Source organism: Delphinapterus leucas, chromosome 2 (genome assembly GCF_059928025.1).
Source record: "Delphinapterus leucas isolate spDelLeu-1000000601 "Yukka" chromosome 2, BTC_Dleu_Yukka2, whole genome shotgun sequence".
Lineage (NCBI taxonomy): Eukaryota > Metazoa > Chordata > Mammalia > Artiodactyla > Monodontidae > Delphinapterus > Delphinapterus leucas.
Genome location: NC_143130.1, coordinates 77,377,948 through 77,397,753, shown reverse-complemented (window position 1 = coordinate 77,397,753; position 19,806 = coordinate 77,377,948). Strand labels below are relative to the sequence as shown.

At 41.6% G+C, this 19,806-nt stretch overlaps 1 pseudogene; it reads left to right on the top strand.

The window, feature by feature from the left end:
* Window positions 1–19,806, top strand: part of LOC111177897 (uncharacterized) — a 123,660-nt pseudogene that overhangs the window by 51,575 nt on the left and 52,279 nt on the right.

Below are 19,806 nucleotides of genomic sequence, written 5' to 3'. Positions count from 1 at the left end.
GTTTCTGATAGGTACTATTTAGAAATCATTTTCTAGCTATCTCGGAATTTGAGTTTATATTTTCTCTTTCACTCAATTATTGCTTATTAGAGAATTATAAGAGGATACATAATAATCTTTTTCTGTCATTCTAATCCCCACATTAGTCTTAATTATACTGGTAAATATATTCAGCACTTACCTCCAATCCTTTCACTACTATTAACCTAGCCATAGCTTGGTTAGCTAAAATTTGTGTTCTAGCAATTTCCTCAGGAAGGGCTCCTGATAGTGCCAAGCCATACTGGAGCCTGGGCCAAAAGAAAAAATCAGTAATAATGATCCTGTTTTCCCATTAAAATTTCAATACTTTATTTATCATGGATTTTTTTCCATTCATTTTTATTTAGTTTAATATTGCATTAAATATTATTCTTGATTACTGAACTTTCTGACATCCTCTTAAACTTGGTGCCCAAAGCACTAAATATTCCTTGGGCTCTGTAGGTTCATGCTTTTTATTTGAAGAACAGCTTGACTGGCTCACTTTTTCTTTCCTTGAGGAATTTCCAGGTAGTTAGTGTTCTATAATCTTCTGGAGTTAAAAGATGCTGAGGAAAAGTCTGATCCCAGCCGATTTTTTTTTTCATCTAAGTGGTCTTTATTTTTTTTTTAGTTTTCGCAATGATTCTTTATCTTTAAAGTCTAACAACTTTTCTAGGACCTGTCTTAGTGATCATTCTGGGTCACTTTTCCCTGGCACACAGTAAGACTTTTAAATACGGAGATTCAAGTGTTTTTCTTTCTTGAACTGTATTTTAAAGTATTTGTTATGAACCATTTTTTTGTTTTCTTCTTTGGATATTCTATTTAAGTGCTTACTGGCTCTCCCTTGTACATCTTCTATCCTCATATTTTTTTTAATTCTTTGATTTCTACTTTACTGTGTTCCCTCTTCTTACTTTTATTTTTTACGTCCCTAGCAGTATTTTCCATATTGTTTGTTACCTCTTGCAAGTTTGCCTTTATTTTTGTGTTGGTTTATTTCTTCCCTCTACTTCTTTCCTGAGTCCCACAAGTTTATATTTCTTCTCCTCCTACCTCTTCTTTCAAATATTGCACTTCTACCTGCTGGGACTTGTTAGTAGAAGCGATTGCTTCATTGAGTTGTTGTCACTGTTTTTCTTTTGGTGTCAAAGTGTTCGTTCACAATTTTTATCTGCTTCATGACGATATCTCTCTGATGAGTGTTGATCATCTGCTAATACATTTTGTTGCACCTTTTCTTCTTTTATTTCTTATAGTTCTTCTTTACAGACATTGTTTCAGTTCCTTTCTCATTACTTATTATTGGTAATAATAGAGGATTGAAATTTTTTTCTCTGATGAGGTTAAAGCAAAGGGTATTTGGACTTAAATCTACTAGGTTCAATTGCTGGTGGATACATCATTTATGAAACAGGGGGAACACATGGAACAGACAATCCTCCCAGCCTTACCTGGCTTAGCTTAGAGGACCCTGGCAGCCAGGCAATCAGCCCGAAGCAGAGCCTGGAAAATTCTATGCAGTTTTGTCAGCCCAAGAGCAAAGACATGTACATACGGACATCAGGGGTTCCTCACTAAAAGCTCAATCTAATCATCCGAAAACAAAGTTCATGGTCTCCAAATCCACCCATGTTTGTCCACCCACGGTTTGGACAACATTCCAAACCAATCTTTAGTCCCTGTCTTAGTCTGCTCAGGCTGCCATAACAAAATACCATAGACTGAGCAGCTTAAACAACCGACTTTTTAAAGCCTATTGTCTCACACTTCTGGAAGATAGCACTCCATGATCAAGGTGCTAGAAAATTTGGTTTCTGGTGCAGGCTCTTCCTGGCTTTTAGACAGCCACCACCTTGCTCTGTGCTCATATGGCCTTTCCTTAGCACAATGTGCATGCAGTCAGAGCAAGAGTGAGCTCTCTGGTATCACAGTTTTCAGGACACTAAACCTGCTGGGTCAGGGCCCCACCCTTATGACCTCATTTAATCTTCATTAATTTTTTTTTTTTTTGGCCCCATCTCCAAATACAGTGACCTTGAGAGTTAGGGATTCAACATATGAATGGGGGTGGGAGGGGAGACACATAAACATTTAGTTCAGAATAGTTCCCCAAACACTGTCAAACCAAACTAACTTTACCGATGGGGTTTCAGTATATTACCAACCATCGCCTCTTCCCTTATTATTTGACTGTTTTTCCTCTGGGTGTGCTCAGTAAGTCTCCACTACTTTCTGTTTTAGAAACAGTATATTCAGTTCCATTGGGTCTAGAGTAGACATATCTGATGTTACCTTCTGTGGACACTACGATGCCTCTTTGCTGAGTTTTAAGTCTGTTGAAGTCTTGTAAAACTGGTAGAGATGGAGAGCTGAAGAACGCTGATTAACTTTCTCTTTTCAGTGAATATAAGTGTGCTAATTATAAGGCATTGTTCAAAAATATCTATTAATTGGTATATGGAAATATGCATCTATCTATACCCTGTGTACAACCTGCGTCTGTTCTGTTGATGTACAAACTCTTCACCCCCTAATAATCCTTCAGCCCAGGTAGATCCTCCATCATCAACAGGCTGATGCCAGCCTCACATGAGAATGGGTGAGCATTGCAAAACAGCCCAGGTTGGGACATCCATATGCCTCTCCATCAACAAAGTCATCCCTTCAAGGTACCCTCACCTCTACTTTTGTGGGTTCTTTGCCTCCCTCCCATCTACCTGTAGGGCCTGGAAGGAAACTCTGATCCTACAGCAAACCCAGCTCTGAACAGTGAGTTTATGTGAGATATGTTGTCCCTTTGTTTGCTGCTGACAAGCATAAAGAACCACTTTCACTGCTGATAATAATGGTTAATTTATCACATCCAGCCGAGGCTGACCTCTGGGTGTCCCAGCCCCTCCATCACCTTCACACCTGCTCAAGCTAATTGTTAGAGCCAAGTGTAAATGAAAATCAACTGGGCTAATAATGAATGGAACCCATTACTCGCAACAGCACACTGCTTTACGAAGGTTTATCAAGACACATTATAACCAGTCCCCCGGTCACAGTTGCCTGTTTCATAGATGAGAAAAAGCAAGCAAACAAGAAGGGACCAGCACATAAAACCAGGCACAGCGACTGGAAACAGAATGTCTGGCTTTAGTTTCCAGAGCTCTGGAATAAACATCCCGGCGTTTTACCAAAATTCACTCATAAACAAACAGAAAAGGGATTAAGATATTTCTCCAAATATTGTTGTCATCTGTTTGTATAAGCAAATGAGATCATTACTGGATATGAAGACCCTAATTAATATGCTAATCTCATTCCTCCACCACAACCATTTTTAAGGCAGTTATCCCCTTGGCTTCTCCAGTCACTGCCACCTGCCCTAGAAGGGCCTTGCCATTCCTTTCTCAAAGCACAGACCCAGCTCCCAAATGCTGGAAATGAAGGAATCAGAACTCTCATTAAAGGAAACTGTGTCAAAAGAAATTCAGCGAGCCTTACTTGATTAGACTATTTCACTGAACAAGAAACAAACTGTTAGTTCTTGGCACTCAGTACTAAGAGCTCAGATGATAAAGTATGAATAAGTACACTGTTTTCTATTATAATTTGTTATCAGACACTTACATTCCTTTTCATTACATAAGCTTACTTGTTTGTAGCTGATTAGCTAGAAAGCTGCAAGGTCCCACTGGCATGAAGAATGCTTAATTTTTGTTAAGGCCAGGGACAGCATTTCAGGGAAATCAGGGCAGTTTTATATTTTGGTTACGCGACTATGAGTGTTTGGACTAGGGGTATATTCAAACTGTGGCCTCCATTTTAATTTCTTTTTGACAACTGAGTATCTTCAAGAGGCAGATACTATATTAGACTGTCAGGAATTGTCAACCATAGTTTGAAGAAATAGCCTGATGAAGTGCAAGAAATCACTTCCCATCCCCAATGTGGGGTTTGATGTATCTGAGGAATGTTTTAGAAGTTTTTTCATGTTGTACTGTATTTGTTCATTTTTAATGCTTCTTATAAGCAGTAAAGATCCCTCCTTCAAGCCATAAGTTAGAAAGAACATTCATCCCACAGCAAATTCAGTCACAGCAGATAACACCTTTAACTCCATACGTCTGAACAGCACATTATATGGACTTCTACCAAGTGATCCTCTGGACTTACAAATATGTCAGACCTCCAAATCAGCAGTTTGAGATCAATGTGGGCCAAATATCAAGTCATTCTGTATCAAGTCATTTTTAATGCTTCTTATAAGCAGTAAAGATCCCTCCTTCAAGCCATAAGTTAGAAAGAACATTCATCCCACAGCAAATTCAGTCACAGCAGATAACACCTTTAACTCCATACGTCTGAACAGCACATTATATGGACTTCTACCAAGTGATCCTCTGGACTTACAAATATGTCAGACCTCCAAATCAGCAGTTTGAGATCAATGTGGGCCAAATATCAAGTCATTCTGTATTAGATTGCAATCGATCATTCATAGGATGCAAATAACCACCTTACAACTCGAGCAAGTAAGACTGATTCCCCCTTGGTATTTGACAAGAGTTTATTCCCTACCCCCATACCAAGCTTATGAGAAATGATTATTAAAGTAAGTTACCTATTTTCTCTCTAAGGATTTAGTACATAAAAGCCATGGGAATGTATAAAATTACTTCCAGAAAGAGTATAGGGAAAGAAAGAGCCAAATGGCCCGAGGTTGTCCCTCTCCGCGTGGCATTTCCTGTTTATCATAACTTGGAGCATTTGTATTGGATCTGCCTGTGTTTATGTCATTTTTGGCTTTCAAATGTTTGTAGAACACAAAATATTCTTTCTTTTTTTATTTTTATTGAAGTATAGTCGATTTACAATACTGTGTTAGTTTCAGGTACACAGCAAAGTGATTTGGTTACGCATAAATATGTATATATTATATTCTGCTTTTCAGATTCTGTTCCATTAAAGGTTATTACAAGATACTGAATATCTTGCTATGATGTACAGCAAATCCTTGTTGTTTATTTTGTATATGGTAGGAACGTAATGTATTCCTAACCTAGGATATTATAATGGTATCATAGTATTATAAATTGTTATCATATGGACTTTTCTATCAATCAGCATTTTAATAAATGCCAAATTTCTATCAACAGAAAGTGGTAATCTCATTCTAGTTACTCTTCAGAGTCAAAGAGATATATAGGTATTGAGGTTTTGCCACAGCAAAGCAATTTTTGGTTAAATATTAGGGTTTTCTAAACTATAAGAAATATTTGAAAAGGAGCAGTGGGGAGGGTCCTGGGTGCTGATGCCTACCGAGCAAATTGCTTATTAGCAGGGTAGGTAACATAATGTTAGAAGTGAAAGAGTGTGAAGGATAGATTTCCTTCCTAACACTATTTCAGTCTTCTGCCTCTATACTGCCAACAGCAAGTAGAGGACCTAGAGCACGGGAGTCATTCACCAAATGTTTTGGGATGGCTGACTTTTAGGAAAAGGAAAACTACCCTAAGCTTCAATTATTTCTTCTACTGAGACCATGTCTGTGTGACTGAATGAAAAGTGAAAATTCCCGTCATCATCCGGTTGTTAAATATTTAGGGAAATTTCCATGGTCAAATGAGATTGCACAATACTGGGTTAAATTACATTTAGTAGGAGTCCTTTTAGCAAGACAATTTCTTAGCTCTAATAAACGTTATCAGTCTTTTAATTTCCATGAATATAGAATCCTTGTTTCACAAAACACCAGTAAACATCGTAAATAATACTGGTATTCAACAGGACATGAGTTTGGAAACACTGCTCTAAAAGGTCCTGCCCTATAAAGACCCAATATACTACTGTAGTAGGGAAGAACAATTAACAAATTTATCTACTTACACTTAAAAGCGAGGGGCAAAAACTGTGCTAGTTTCATTTACAATCTAATATGAATGAGTTTTTGGATTCTGGATTATTCGGATATTGTTGCAATAAGCCTGCAGAGCAAACCATCTCCAAATCTCAGACACATATAACAACCATCATTCACTTCTCGTTGATGCGTCTCTGGATGGTCTGGGACCATTTGACTTCAAGCAGTAGGTCAAATGCAGGTGTGTCCCAGGTGTTTCTAATTCAGGAACCCAGGCTAAAAAGCGGTGGCTACCGTGGGTGTGCTTTTCTCGTGGGATAGAACAGGAGCACAAAATTGCTATCAGACATTTGCCAAACCTCCTAAGCCTTAGTTCAGAACTGGTACACTATCGCTTTTACTGTGTCCCATTAGCCAAAGCAAGTCTAATGGCTGAGCTCAACATCAACAGGTCAGGGAAATATACTCCACCCACAGCGAAGCCAGACAAGGACAGACAGGGAGGAACCATGGTGGGCAAACAGTATTTACCACACTGACCGTAAATTCAAATCCTAAGTCTAACCGTGTGTGGGAATTCAACCATACTTCTATTTTCTTAAAACACAAATGTCCTATTTAATAATAATTCAAATAGACAAATGATTAGACTTGACAATAGGAATATAGACTCCATTTCTATTCTTTATTCTTCTTGCTGCCCAGCACAAGTCAGTATTCAGTATTTCTGTGTGCTAATCCACAGGAGTTAGCATGTTAGGACATTTTCTAGTTGTTTCTTCAGTATGTATCTTGAACACCAACACCACAGTCAACATTTTACATAAGAACAATGAGTAGTGTATACATTTTGTATGTAGCATAACAAACTACCACCAACAGCTTAAAACTCATGTTTATCATCTCATAGACAATGTTCAGACACAGATTAGCAGGGCCTCTGCGAGGCTATGATCAAGGCCTGGGTTCTCCTCTGGAAGCTTGGCTGGGAAAGGATCTGCTTCCAGGCTCACTCAGGTTGTTGGCAGAATTCATGTGCCTGTGGTCACAGGACTCATGGCATCTTGCTTCTTCAAAGCCATCGAGGAAAGCAAGACCCAACAGCAACTGTGCTAGCAAGACAGAGCCTTATATAACATAATGTAATCCCAGGCGTGCTAGCCCATCACCTTTGCCATATTCTATTGCCTATACACAAGGAGTGGGGATTATATAAAGGCATAAACACCAGGACATAGAGATTATGGGGACCACCTTCAAGTCTGTCCCTTGCAATGAGGAATCTAAAAAATATATTATTCGTGTCCTACTTTATCCCAACTTTGCCCACCTTCTCTCAGTGGTGAGTCCTTCTCCATCATGTTCTAGAATTGCACTTATTGAGATGAACCCACATTCACTGGACACTTCTATTTTACTTTGTATTTTAAGATCTTTTCGGGGTAGGAAACTGGCCTATGCTATTCAATGATTGAGGGCAGTCAGTGTCATTAAAACCAGAATGGCCAAGAAATCATTCCAGCCAGAAAAGACCCAAGCACCAATTATTAGACTGTCATGCTTTATGTTTGTGCCTGATGTGACCAACATAAGTCAACTGGTTATACATGGAAACGCAGCCACTGACTGACAAGAGCTGCAGCATATGACTCATGCTGTGCCTAGCTAGAGCCAAAGCAGTCAGTCAATTCCAAAAGTATAAACATCAATCAAATAAATGGTTCCGCAGCCTAAATATTTAACAACCCAGTGATGACTGGAATTTTCACTTTTCATTCAGTCACACAGACATGGTCTCAGTAAAAGAAATAACTGAAGTTTAGTTTTCCTTTTCCTTAAATTCAGCCATCCCAAAACATTTGGTGAATGCCTCCCACGCTCTAGGTACTCTGCTTACTGTTGGCAATATAGAGAGACAGAAGACTGAAATAGTGTTAGGAAGGAAATCTATTCTTCACACTCTTTCTCTTCTAACATTATGTTACTACCCTGCTAATAAGCAATTTGCTCGGTAGCCATCAGCACCCAGGGACCCTCCCCGCTGCGCCTTTTCAAATATTTCTTACAGTTTAGAAAACCCTAATATTTAACCAAAAATTGCTTTGCTGTGGCAAAACCTCAATACCTATATATCTCTTTGACTCTGAAGAGTAACTAGAATAAGATTACTGCTTTCTATTGATAGAAATTTGATATTTATTGAAACATTGATAGAAAAATCCATATGATAAAAATTTATTACTATGACACCCATTATAATATCCCAGGTTAAGAATACTTTGTGTTCTGCAAACACTTGAAAGCCAAAGATCACTTAAAACAAACACAAGCAGGTCCAATACAAATGCTCCAAGTTACGATGAACAGGAAATACCACACAGAGAGAGACAACTTCAGACCACTTGGCCCTTGCTTTCCCTACGTTCTTTCCGGAAGTAATTTTATACATTACCATGGCTTTTACGTACTAAATCCTTAGAGACCAAATAGATGACTAACTTACTTTAATAATAATTTATGATAAGCTTGGTTTGGGGATGGGGAATAAACTCTTGACACATCCCAAGGACGCATCTATTCTTAAAGCCCCTTTATTCTCAAGGACTCCTTTATTCTAATGTGATGGCTCCTGAACAAACCTCCCTTTTCAAGGATACTTTTTGCAAACACAATCAATAATCTACAATCAACTTTGTAATCTCTTTGGAAACCAGGACCTTTCCAGCTTTGGAGTTTTGAAGATAAAATGCACGGCTGGATTCCTACAGGACAAAGATTTAAATTTTTCAATTTGTTGGTTATTAATCAGGTTACTAATAGTACTCTGGTGTTTGATAGATAATAAGAAGCCAAAATATAGCTTTTAAAATTATTAGTTTTAGTAACAGAATGTTACTCAGTAATACAAAGGAGTGAACTATGGACACATGCAATGACATGGATGGATCTCAAGATAATTATGCTGGTGAAAGAAACAAGATTAAAAAAAATACATATTGTATTACTCTACATAAAATTTAAAAAAATAAAATGCATTGTTATAGACAAAAAAATAAAAGTATTGGTTTTAGAATTCCAGAGTTGAAATGAGTTTTAAAGCACATATGGTCCCGCGCCACCCAGAGCTTGGATCTCTTTAGCAACATCTGTAACAAGGCGTTGTCCAAACCCTGCCCCAAAAGCCCCAGCAATGGGGAGCTCCCTACCTTGGGGCAGAGAGCATTCTGTCTTCTTATATCACCTTAAAAATGTTTTCCTTATTCTGAGTCAACTCTTCTGTCCTGTAGCTTTAATCCTCGATCCTAGTTATAGCCCTTTAAGTCTCATTGGACAAACCTACTCCCTTCGTTTGACAGTCCTCCAAATATGTGAAATCCCCTACCATGTCTTCAACACTCTCTTCCAAAGATCCTTGCTTCCTTGAATCATTCTTCATAGAACATGATTTTGGTTCTATCACCACCCTGGTTTCTAATCTCTGTATCACTGGATTAACCAGGATTTTGTAACACAATCATTCTTGTGATCACTAAGAAAAGAAAGGGTAAATTGCTGGTACTTCCATGGTGGTCCAGTGGTTAAGACTTCACACTCCCAATGCAGGGGGCCCAGGTTCGATCCCTCATCAGGGAACTAGATCCCACATGCCACAACTAAGAGTCTGCATGCCGCAACTAAAAGATCCTGCACGCCACACACACAGCTAAAGATCCCACATGCCACAACTAAGACCCGGTGCAGCTATATAGATAGACAGATACCAGATGTTAAATTATAGAAGAGAAAAGGAAAGAAAAGGGGAGAGGAAGGGAGGGGAGGGCAGGGGGGAGAGGGGAGGGGGGAGAGGGGGAGGGGGGAGGGGAGGAGGGGGGAGGGGGGGAGGGGGAGGGAGGGGGGAGGGGGGAGGGGAGGGAGGGGGAGGGGGGAGGGGAGGGAGGGGGGAGGGGGGAGGGGGGAGGGGGGAGGGGGGAGGGGGGGAGGGGGAGGGGGGAGGGGGGAGGGGGGAGGGGGAGGGGGAGGGGGAGGGGGAGGGGGAGGGGGGAGGGGGGAGGGGGAGGGGGAGGGGGAGGGGGGAGGGGGGAGGGGGAGGGGGAGGGGGAGGGGAGGGGGAGGGGGAGGGGAGGGGGAGGGGGGAGGGGGGAGGGGGGAGGGGGGGACGGGGGAGGGGGGGGAGAAAAGAAAAGGTAAATTGCTATAGCAACTACACTCAGGATTAAGGATAACTTACTTTATAAGTTATTTTGTGCCACAGACTTGGAAGAAACTAAAAATACCCAGGTGAGTATTTTCCTCCCATGAATCTGATAAACCACATGATCCATGGTGGATTAAAGGATCAGAACCATAGCTTTAAATACACTCCAGTTTATCTACAGTCTTTGAAAAGTGTAGCAGCCAGAACTGAATGAAAAACCAAGAGGTGGGTTAGCTAGGACAATACAGACTTGTTCATTAAATGAAAATTTTCTCCTCTTCCTACTGCTACTTGCCCTTCAGGACTCGGCTAAAGTCTTACCTCTTATATGAAACCCTTCAACTGGCAGAGATAAATTTTGAATTCCCTATTACTCAGCCATAAAAAGAAACGAAACTGAGTTATTTGTAGTAAGGTGGGTGGACCTAGAGTCTGTCATACAGAGTGAAGTAAGTCAGAAAGAGAAAAATAAATACCGTATGCTGATACATATATATATATATGGAATCTAAAAAGAAAAATGGTTATGAAGAACCTAGGGGCAGGATAGGAATACAGACGCAGACGTAAAGAATGGACTTGAGGACACAGGGAGGAGGAAGGGTAAGCTGGGACGAAGTGAGAGAGTGGCATGGACATATATACATTACCAAATGTAAAATAGATAGCTAGTGGGAAACAGCCGCATAGCACAGGGAGATCAGCTTGATGCTTTGTGACCACCTAGAGGGGTGGGATAGGGAGGGTGGGAGGGAGATTCAAGAGGGAGGAGATATGGGCATATATGTATATGTATAGCTGATTCACTTTGTTATAAAGCAGAACCTAACACACCATTGTAAAGCAACTGTACTCCAATAAAGATGTTTAAAAAATAAAATAAATTTAAAGTAAAAAAAAAATTTTTTTTTTTAATTCCCAAAGTGCTTCCTTTGGGTGCAGGACTAACCTAGACTCCAAGGTCCTCTACTTCCAGCCATCATGTGTCCTTGGACAGAGTTCTTGACCCCCTCCTGAGCTCAACTTCCTAAGGCTTAACATGGGGGTTCTTCTACCTCACCAGGCAGCTCTCAATTTCTTAACACATAGTAGATAATGTTAATTCACTGTCTTTCCTCTAGTCCGCTCTAAACCTTGCTGAGAACATGGAACTGCCAAGCTCCAAATACAGGGTACATCCAGAATTATGGGCCCAGAAAAGACGAGATTGCTCTAAGAAATTGAAATTTTCAGTTTCTTGAAATAAGAGCCAACATAACATTATTGCAATGGCCATCTGTGGGAATCATCCTTGCATATTACCCACAGTTAAAGATGACTTGTGACAAAAGATGAAGGTGCCATCCCAAAACGTTCTCTGCAATACATCAGTCCAAATAGTAAGTATCATCAGATGACCCAAACTTACCACAAGCACTGTCTTGAAGAAATATAATAACAAAAGCCTCTGGTTTACAGTAACATTATTGTCCATGAGACTGCTACTCTAATTGTAGATCATGTTGACTTCTATGACAGACGTCCTTGGATTGGAGATGGGCAATTCATCAAGTTATCACTCAAGAATATTCAGTTGCTCTCCTCAAACCTGGGACTCAATGAGTAACCTTCTCACCTGTAATGTAACAGCCCAAGCATATACACAGAAAGGCGAGTGTGCCTGGTGTGCGGAGCTGATGCCAGCCACACTCTCCCACTGTCAATTAATACATCATCACTCCAGTTTGCACATCGGTCTCCTGGGGGCTTTGTGCATGTGAATTGATTCCTCAGCCTAATCCCCTCTGGGAAAATGAACTGAGTTCTGTTCTTGAAAAGCTGAGCGATACAATCTGTGCTATCAAGACTCCCACGCTGGCAGTGACTCTAAATGCCCTGGATCCTATAACGACAATACCTACATGTTGGTGCCTCATCGATCATGCAGGAGGTGCGTACCCTGCAACCCGTTTTCCCCCCACCAGACCCTCCTCTGCCTTATTTACCAGCCCTGCTCCCTCCAAGGGAGGAGGAGTTACTGCTTTGGTCAGATTCAGACATTTGTCAGGCCACTGACAGGACAAGACAGGGTGGCTGTCCCCTTAGCAGCCCAACTGACATTGTTTTTTTCTTAACATCTTTATTGGAGTATAATTGCTTTACAATGGTGTGTTAGTTTCTGCTGTATAACAAAGTGAATCAGCTATACATATACATATATCCCCATACCTCCTCCCTCTTGCGTCTCCCTCCCACCCTCCCTAAACCACCCCTCTAGGTGGTCACAAAACACGGAGCTCATCGCCCCATGCTATGCGGCTGCTTCCCACTAGCTATCTGTTTTACATTTGGTAGTGTATATATGTCCATGCCACTCTCTCACTTTGTCCCAGCTTACCCTTCCCCCCTCCCCGTGTCCTCAAGGACAGGAATAAAGACATTCTCTTTACTCCCTTCCCCCACTGACCTGGCTCTCAGGTATGGCCCTCGTCTCTTTACCTCCTCTGAGAAAGGAGTATAGCTAGGACTACAGACCCAATCACCTTCCACTCTACTCCCACAGGTTCAATGGAACATACTGGTTTCAATGCTCAATTTAGTGATAAGGTAGATAGGGGGTTTTGAATGGAATAGGATGTATCATTTGACCTTAAGCGCAAGCCACATTTTTCTTTCTTTTATCAGAGAACCCTAGTGAAATCCCATCCACTTAAACCCTAAAAACTTACCAATTGTTTTATGTTAGTCTAATTTTGTCAAAGAGAATATCATCTCCCTGAAAGTGCAGTTGACTTCTAGATTCTCCCTGTATCTTTTGTTTTCTTTCATAGTACCTAGCACTAAATATTTGTTCACTGAGGTTATTTACCCTTCACTTAGTATAGATATATTATTTTTATCTTAAGCCTCTGATCTTTTCTCACTAGCCCTATATCAATCATCATAGTTGGGTTCTTGGGGCCAATACAATTATAATACAAATGTGACATGGGAATGGGAATTGTGGGGCAAGGACTAATTATAAGGTGATCATCCCAGCGACACAAAGTATAGTTCTACTAAGAGTTTCTAACAAAGATAAACAAAACAGTTTAAATTCTTATAGAAAAGGCACAGCTCCCCTAAAAATCATGTGAAAACTTAATAGTTTGAAAAACACTTGACAATTACACAGGATAAATCAGAGGCCATGAATTGACGCAAATATTGGATAAAGAGGTGTCAGATATTCACACCCTCAAAATACACACAAGTACTTGACCTCCAAGGACCAAAGGGAATTAATATTCATGAAGTAGAAAGAGACAGCCAGCTTAGGGAGAGGACAAACCAGGGCAACAAAGGAGGCCCGAGACAGACCTCTTGCCATCGTTTCCTGGAGCTTCCTGATTCTTGCCTAAGAATCAGCCTGATGCAGCTGGGCGTGTGGTCGGGGAACATGCTCTGCAGTGACGCTGCCTGGGTTCCAATCCCAGCTCTGCACCACCAGCTGTGGCCTTGGGAACCTTACTGGACTTCTTAAGCCTCCCTTTCCCCATCTGTAATATTGGGATTACACCAGGTTATTTACATATGTGAATGGCACAGTGCCTGACACACAGCACGCAGCAAATTATCCTGGGGTCTTGACTCCTACTAGCCATTCTAATCCTGAGCCGTTCTTCAGACCTCCCTGTCAACAGGGAAGAAGATTCCTCCTCTTGCTTAGGCTAACCCTTCCATCCCGCCCGTCTTGGCCTGGGACTTCACCACCCCTCCCCCGCCTTGGAGAGGTGCTCAGCTGGTTGCCCCCTCTCTGTCTGTTAGACACATCCAATGAGCATCCCAATGCCCCCTTCCACCTTAAAATCTCCTCCATCAACACTGTGTCCCTCTACAAATACTTCCCTACATCTCTCTTGTTCTTCAGAGAAACTGATAGAAAAATCAAAGGCCACCTCATAAAAGGTAATCTCTACTCCAATCCTCTGTTCACTTCTCTGCTCCTGCAGCCTAGAGACTGACCCACACCCCACTGAAGTTGCTCTCAACAAGGCTGACAGTGCTTCCCGGATGCCAAATCCAATGGCCATGTGTCGTTGACAATTATGTGCTTGACAGCAACATTAGACTGTATTGTGCTCTCTCTCCTAATGTTCTGTTCCCTAGGGTTTCACAACACTCCCCTTATTTTCCTCCCACCTCCTTAATCTCCTTTGAGGGCATCTTCTCTCTACTTGTCCTCTCAACATTGATACTTTTCAGGACTCAATATCCGGCTTTCTTCTCATCTGTCTGCTTGCATGCCGATTTCACTGCCTTCCTGGATCAGTTTATGATTCCAAATTTACATCTCCAGCCCTGGTTTCTCTCTTAAATTCCAGATCGCCACTCCTCAGCCAAATGCCTGGGTATCTTCACTTGAAGGTCCTACAAACAACTCAAATTCAACATACCCAAAACCAAATACCCATATTTCCTTCCAAACTTCCTTCCAAAGCCTGCAACTACTCCTGTCTTCCCTATGCCCATATCTGGCAAATCAAAAATGCATTTTTACATTTGGGAATGTGACTTTTTGAAACGCAAGCACACACGTGTATATACACACATCAAAATTTTGGCAGGATTACTCCAAAGTATTTGAAGCGTTTTTAAAAGGGCCTAGAAAAGGAAGGAATCTCTTTCCCCTTCCTCTGCCTGAAAGCAGACTCTCAGCTCCTTTTCAATGAGACTTACCTTTTTATCTTTTTTTTTTTTTTTTTTTTGGCGGTACGCGGGCCTCTCACTGTTGTGGCCTCTCCCTTTGCAGAGCACAGGCTCCGGACGTGTAGGCTCAGCGGCCATGGCTCACGGGCCCAGCCGCTCCGCGGCATGTGGGATCTTCCCGGACTGGGACACGAACCCGTGTCCCCTGCATCGGCAGGCGGACTCTCAACCACTGTGCCACCAGGGAAGCCCTACCTTTTTATCTTAACACTCATCCCCACACAACACTTCCTCCAAGAAGGCTTCCCTGAGCCCCTGAGAGCACAGTACACAGCTCTCCTCTTGACCCCCAAAGTTCCCCATTTCAACCACTGCACTGTCGAGTATCTTACTATGTTAGTGACTCAGTACCATCACCACCAGTTAACAGGGCTTCCTTCCTCACCAGGATCTGAGCTACTGTTTTAGTTATGTTTGTAATCCCAGTGCTTGACATAAACAAATGCTCAATGATGTTGGCAGAATGAATGCATGGCCAATATTGCTAATAAACCTGGACAAGGCTGGAGAGTCGACAACTTAAATTATAGGCCCAGCATCTTATCTCAGATTCTGTGACTCACTGTGTGACCTCGGCAAGTCCTCTCACTCCCTAAGCCTGGGTTTCTGTATCTTTCAAGGAAACTGGAACAGCAATATCACCTTCCTCACAGGGCTATTGACACAATTAAATGAGATGAAGTCCATAACATTTCTTAGCAGGTAATAGCAGGTTCTATAATACTTTGGGGCATCTACTGGGAGGTGGCGGGGGGATAGAAGGCAATGGAGCAGGGGAAGGGGGTAGACAGGAAATTTGCAGTTTTACTCACATGATGTAAATTCAAGTTTGCTATCTCCTCCATTTTGAAAATGGAAACAGTGTCAAGATAACAAGAATAATCTAAAGGATCGTTTGCTAATAATGTGACCAGGGATTAGTGGGGTACACGTGGGAGGAGGCATTTGGTAGAGATATGAATGGCATACTGGTGTCTTTTCAGACATTTGTGGTGCCTGAGCTTTCTCAGGAGGTGGGGAGAAGGGCCAAAGACCTTGAGCACCGTAACCTGTTTTCTCCCTGAAAAAGATCATCATGCTATACCTAATCCAAATGGAACTTAAAATGATTAAAGTCACAAAGCAGCTCAGCGTTCATTAGGGATTCAGGCAAAGGCAACGCTCAAGCACTAATATTAACTGTGGTTCTTAGCCTTTGGAGTTGGCAAGATGAACCCAGCTTCCTGCAGACCAAACACTTATGCTAATTGACAAGAAACTTTCTGGGAAAAGAAAAAAAGGCAGCCAAATCTAAGAGACCTGTCATCGCCAGGGTCATCAGTGAAGTGATAACCAGAAAAGAGCTGAAATCAAAGGCTGTGTCTGCCTTCCCCGTGCACACTTGTTCAGTGGGAGCCCATGGTGGTCACAGCTCCTTTAACAATATTTATAATGAAGGAACGACGCTGCAGATGTCAACCTCGATTATTCATAAAGCGTCCTCGTGCTCAGATCCACCCGGAGGCTAACAGTAAAAGCACCTGATTCCCAATTCTCAAACACAAAAGCATACAGAGCTTGAAAGAGGAGCTGACTAATAAAGTTTGCATATCCCTAAGAAAAAGAGCACACAAGGAAGAAGAAAAGGAATGGCAAGATTAAACAAAAACAGTAAGCTTGGATGGGAAATGATAAAAATTTTAAAAGGCAGGAGCTTAAATCTATTTTCCTCTTTTTCTGCCTTTTTTTTTTTTTTTTTTTTAATAACGTCCTTGTTCATTTACATTTCAGTATAAGCCATTTGGAGGAAACAGCTGTTTTATCTCCTGACTAGAATGCTGAGGTGCTTTGAACACTTACTGTGAGAGCATAAGGTTGCTAAACTCTGTTCCGGAGAACACTAGTGGCTTTAAACTCTAAGGACAGGCAGAGACAGGCCTTCACCTCTGGTTCTCTTAGACAAGGAGGCCTGAGACCAGAGGCTTGGAGGACCCACGCAGGTGGTCTGTGTAGGGGGAAGAGTCCCAGGCTGGCTCTGGAGTCTACACCCAGGCTCTCCAGCCCCCTAGCTCTATGACCTAATTATTCATCCTTCCTCAGTTTCCTCATTTGTAAGATGGGAATAATAATACCACTTCCCCCTAAAGCTACTGAGAATATTTAATTAAATAAGGAAAATAAAGCCCAGAGCTGGGATTATAGTGGGCCCTTAAGAAATGCCACTTATTTGCTGTTATTATCAATCCTGACAAGATTGTCAAGTAGAAATTAAACTGTTTGCTTTTGGATTTAGTGATTTTAATAGAAGTATGGTTTAAGTTTAGGGTAATGTCATGTTGACTGTCAAATATCCTAACTGGTCTCTCCTTCTGGGCACACCCTAGACTAAGATTCTACTTCCTGGTCCCTTGTGGTTGGGTGGCGTCATGTAACTAGTTCTGACCAACAGCTGTGAGAGGAAGTACCATGTATCACTTTTAGACCCAGAGCTTTAATTGTCAGTGCAAAACCTTCCAGAGCTCTCTTCCAATTGTCATGATACCTGCAAACGTTCAAAATGATGCACTAGTCCATCAACTCTGGGGTTCATAAGCCTCTTGAATTTTAGCTGATTTAATACCTTTTCTCATTTTTGGAAACCCTTAGTAGCTCTTCAAATATTGGTTCTGCCCCATTATTTCTGCTGCATGTGACCACAAAAGACATACACTGGGTGTTCTTGCAGCAAATGTTGACAATAGTTAAAAATTAGACAAAACCTCAAAATTCGTCAATAAGAGGATCACTTAAGTGAATTATATTCATTTAGTGAAATATTACATAGTAAAGATATGAACCAACCATATATAAATCAACATACACAAATCACAAAAACCTAATCAGAAAAAAGTATGCTTTTTTTAACATATAAAAATGCTACATATGTTTAAAGGTACATAAAATGTAGTTGAAAGTATAGTAGTATGCATGAGAATTATAAATATACAATGAGAATAGAGGTGGCTTCTGAAGGAAAAAAGAGCATTGGGATCAGAGGTGAGTATTAACTCTAAATATAACTTCTTATTACTTTAAAAAACAGAAAAGAAAAATATGAAGCACATATCACTAAAAGATTATTACAATTGTGTACATTTGAAATTTTTCAAAATTTTTAAACCAATGTGACTAAATGAACATATAAAGGTACATGTCAAGGCATGTTCTGCTAAATAACTGAGAGTCATTCATGAACACAATTTGTTTAAAAGGTACTTAATATTTTGGCCCAGTCTCTACAGGATCTCTACAGAGATCCAAAACTACAATGGATTAGACAAGACAGAAGTTTCTCTTCTGCAATCACAGTCTAGGAGCTAGTCATCCAGGACTAGTGGCACAGTTCAGCCATCTTCAACCCAGGGTTTCCATAACAAGATAGATGGATGCTCTGACAGCCTCCACCACATCCACAGAAGAGCCAATGGGAGAGCGAGAAAACGTCAAGGAGACTATACTTCATTCTTTTTAACGGCATAACGTGAACTTACCACACATTTCTCCTTCTCTTATCTTACTGGTGAGAACTTTACTGCATGACCACATCTTGTAAGGGAATGTGACAAATGTGCTCTGTGTCTGGGAAACCACACACCTAGCTAAACTCTACAGTTCTATTATTAAAGGAAGAAGAAAAGATGGATACAGCTGCACCAACAGCAGCCTCTGCCACAGGATGGATTAGGCGGAGCCAGGACTGAGGTGTCGCAGGAACATTTACAAAGGGGAAAACTGTCCTTCTGTCTTTATCTCGGGATCCAACCCCACAAAGAGTCCCTGCTCAGCTTTCATTTCCAGAGGTGCATAGCTCTAGTCTTAGCTGTGCTTCGTTCCATAATCACCTTCCAAGAGTTACACATTCTATGAGGTGCTGGAGGTTCAAAGACAGAGTGACATGGACCCTGCCTTCAAGAGAAAAACACAATTACAACACCCATGATCAGCATGAAAATGGTAGTATCGATGGTTTTATCTGAGCACTGGGGTGGGCCCATGAACCAGCCAGACAGTCTCGGAAGACTTCTCTATAAAGTCTCTCCAGGCTTCACAGAGAATGTGATCCTGGAATTGAGGCTTGCAGTTTGCAAGAAGGAGGCTCTCAGGGAGATGGGGCTCTGACCAGAGGGAATAACATATGCAAAGGTAAGAGAATGGGAAACATAACATGTACAGGAAAACAAAGACATTCTGTGTGATGTCAATTAATAAAGCAGTGAGCCAAAGACGAAGCTGGTAGCTTGGGTGAGGTCAGATCATGGACAGTCATTCACAGGAAGGCATTCAGATTTTATCCTGCATATACAGAGAAAGCCAGGAACAAATTTTGAACCAAGGAAGGGACAATGTTAGGTTTTTTAGAAAGATCACTCTGAACGCAATGTGGAAGATGGATCAGGTGGGAGAGAAAACTATCAATAGGAAACAAAGGCAGAGGTTGACAGTTCTGGGGGATGGGGAAGGATGAGTTCAATTTGTGACCTGTTTGCTTTGAGGTCCCTATAGGACACCTGTTAGAGATGGCCGGTAAATACGGTATTGGACACGTGTGAAGCTCGGGAAAGTTCTGGCTTCCACAGTCTGTTACTCCTTCAGTTTGCAGTTTCTGGGGTGGAGAAAATGCTTTTCAGCTCCAACACGCATTTCTGCTCCTCATTTCAGGGGGCTGGTCTGCCACTCCACGACAGTTGAGAACCCTGGTATCCCCAGCCGGTGCTCCCAGACTCCTGCCAGTGAACTGTCCCCCACATCATACAGCGCTGCTGGCGGCACAGTGCTGGGAATTCAAATCTGGTTGAACACCTTACTAACGGAGCGATGTGAGCCCGAAGGGAGACCTCTGGCGCGAGCACCCAGCTTCGCATCTAGCCCTGTCACGTTTAGCAGTTTTATCAGACAAGATGAAGGAAGACAAGGCGTCTTCAACCCATTTCCAGATGACATCAAGACAGAAGAGGCAAGTTTGTGGATGTCAGGATGAGAATTCAGA